This window comes from Cyprinodon tularosa, unplaced genomic scaffold, assembly GCF_016077235.1.
Source record: "Cyprinodon tularosa strain WSP-4 unplaced genomic scaffold, ASM1607723v1 ctg385, whole genome shotgun sequence".
NCBI lineage: Eukaryota > Metazoa > Chordata > Actinopteri > Cyprinodontiformes > Cyprinodontidae > Cyprinodon > Cyprinodon tularosa.
In genome coordinates this window covers 612,179-615,132 of record NW_024039102.1, presented here as the reverse complement: position 1 = coordinate 615,132, position 2,954 = coordinate 612,179, and the positions used below count along the sequence as shown (strand labels likewise).

The window sequence follows — 2,954 nt, the reverse complement described above, 5'->3', positions numbered from 1 at the left end:
TTTGTCTATTTTTTTCTACAGGTCAAAACGGCATGTGCTGACATGCACAACATCTGCCTGGGAGCTGGTGATATCGCGGCCCCAGAGGATGACATGCCAGAGGATGAGGAGAGGAGAAGGTGTTGGAGGCAGTCAGTGGTGCTCCATGGAGGGACCAGCTGTCTGCCAAGGTGTCTGCCCCTGGAGGAGGGTCTACCCGACCACCATTACATTTAGATTGTCACATTTTAATCACATTTTAGCTGTTATTTCAGGGTAATGAAGACAGTTTTAGTAAAGTCATTATTTTCTTCGTCATTTTAAACTTTTTTAGTAACATGGCAGCCGTCAATTGGGGCAGCTGTGGATTGGGTCAGCCCTGCAAACCCTGATGGATGATGTGGTGAACAGTGGAGAGAGGCACCCCCACCCCCCAGATGATGTCCCACTCACAGTCAGAAGACTCCAAGGTCATCTGTGTGGCATCGCATCCAGTCCAGCAGCACCACCAGGGACTCCTGCTCAGTCACAATTGTATATATATATATATATGTTCTCTAGTAATATTTACTGTATATCTTCTGTAAATAGTTGTAGTAGTTAATTTTAAAATCTAATTTCAATACTTAAAAATGTTTTTAATAGTTTATTGTAAATACTTGCTTCTCTAAAAATAAACTGATGTCACTGAGAAGTTTTTCTAAGTTTACTTAAATTATAAAGAAGTGATGAAACAGATAAAAGACTTTAAGAACACACAGACAACAATAACTTTTATAAACAATTTAATAATTTAATTTAATAACAGCAACACATAACCTGAACTTGTTAAAAAAAAAAACACCAAAAATAATGTCTGTCCACCATCCTCTCCAATAAATGAAATAATCTGTCCATCCTATCCTGCTTCCCTCTGCCATCTGATATCCTCCCTGATTAAATCCACCAACTCGTCTCTCCTTCTTCTCTTGCTCCTTTCCCTCCTCTCTCCCTCATTCTCTTCCTCATCGTCAACCTGGTGCTGCTCAGCCTCTGCAGTCCTCAGGGATGGAGGCAATTAGGACAGGTGGGGCATTAGGGGGCCTCTGTCCTAATACCTCATCCATGAGGACAAACCAGGGCCAGGTGGCAGCAGTAGGATTCCCACTGACCCCCTGTTTTCTGTAGTGTTTCTTTAAAGCTAGAAAAAAGGAAGGTTTCATGATTTGGATGGATTAATGAAATTCTACAGAAAAAGACTTTGGAATGGTAACCTGGAGATTACTTTTTTAAGCTTACTCAAAATTAACATGAATATAATAAATGTAAGATGTAATTTCCCTACACACACACACACACACATATATATATATATATATATATATATATATATATATATATATATATATATATATATATATATATATATATATATATATATATATATATATATATATATATTAGTGTGTGTGTACATTATCCAAACCTGAACATACTTTGTATTTTTTTTTTTAAGTTGTCCCACACAAGGATCACTTCTATCACAAATATGAGATTTACAAAAAGTGGCATCTGAGCATCATTTGATGTGATCAAAGATTATATTTGTACGTTGGTGTTTGAACAGGACTTCTTTTAACTTGTGTGACTTTTACATAGAAATGCAACATGTAGATGGAATTCTGCCTCAACTCTTCGCTCCATCCGACTGCAGCAGTATCTTTGGCCCCGATGATGAAGTGGTCATTTTATCCACTCCTCTGTCTGCTCCCTGGAACAAAATGACATGTAAAGCATATTTCTGTTATGTCAACAGGCAAAATGACTGTTCTGTATAATTACACTGGTATTGTTCTTCAAGTGAATTATACTTTAAACCTTATTATACTGTACTGTAAATTAACTATACATTATTGAGTATTAAAACAAAACGTTTACAGTATTAACAGCCCAGTACAGCTGGACTAATGTTATTTCTTCAGCTGCATTAAGCTTTAAAAGTTCTAATCCTTTGTAATAAACTGTTTGAGAATAAATAGATCTGATTAGAGAGGGATACGGCTATCAGTACAGTAAGATGTAGGTTAAAATAAAAAATAGTGACATTTGTATGAAGGCTTTTAATTGTTGATGAACATCACGTATCAACAGGTTAGCTTTAAGCTTTAGCTTTAGCTGGTCCTACACATCCCGGTGGCTCTGTTACCGTCATGTATTTTAATAGATGTTCATTTAAAAAAAGCAAAAACAAACTACTGACATTTAAAGGTGTTCTCCGCTCTACTGCCGGCGCTGCTGCTGCTTTCGGTTGTCCGTAACTTCAAGAAAATCCGACTTTCTTCTTCTTCTTCTTCAACTACTAAAAAAAAAAAAAAAAAAAAAAAAAAGAAGCCAGGAAGTGCTCCAAAGGCGTCCTGCCAAGTACGCAGCCTGTGATTGGTTGGCCTATAGAACCCCCACCCCCCGCCCCCCTCCACATTTGCTCTCACATCTTCAAACACAAGTTCGTTTTGGCACAAATATCTCGCAAGGAATGTGACAAAAGTCAAAGCGTGGTGTCAACGTGCTGTGTCTCGCGAGAGCGCGTTTGTGTTCTTGAAGCAGCAGATTCAAGAAGCTGTAATGGCTAAATTGAGGTTGTAATGCAAGATTAACATATGCAAAAAAATAATAATTACAAATAAACTATCAATAATCATTTGTCAGCTGTAATTTTATTTGTGTAAAACTATATGAACACACCAGTAAATAGTTTTTTTGTGCATTCACATTTAAATCAGATTTGAGTGAAAATCTTCTTCAGGTGAAGATTGGACTGACAAGTGTAATTTTTTTTTACATGTTCTTGCCTGATATTTCTTTTAGTGCAACTTCAAATTCAGTTTGTGTGTGTGCGGTTTTTCTTTACAGCAGAACATTTTGGCATACAAGTTCAGATTTTTGTGGTACAAATTCTCACATTGCATTCTCAAGTTTTCACATTAAATTCACAAGTT

The 2,954-nt window shown here is 36.8% G+C and overlaps 1 long non-coding RNA gene across 1 annotated transcript; it reads right to left on the bottom strand.

Moving 5' to 3' along the window:
* Positions 1 to 1,521: 1,521 nt before the first annotated feature.
* LOC119791275 lies at positions 1,522 to 2,734 on the bottom strand. The gene is made up of 2 exons (XR_005281825.1): positions 2,219 to 2,734; positions 1,522 to 1,729 (listed from the first exon to the last, which is right to left on the bottom strand). It is a non-coding gene; the product is annotated as an uncharacterized LOC119791275 (long non-coding RNA).
* Positions 2,735 to 2,954: the final 220 nt, after the last annotated feature.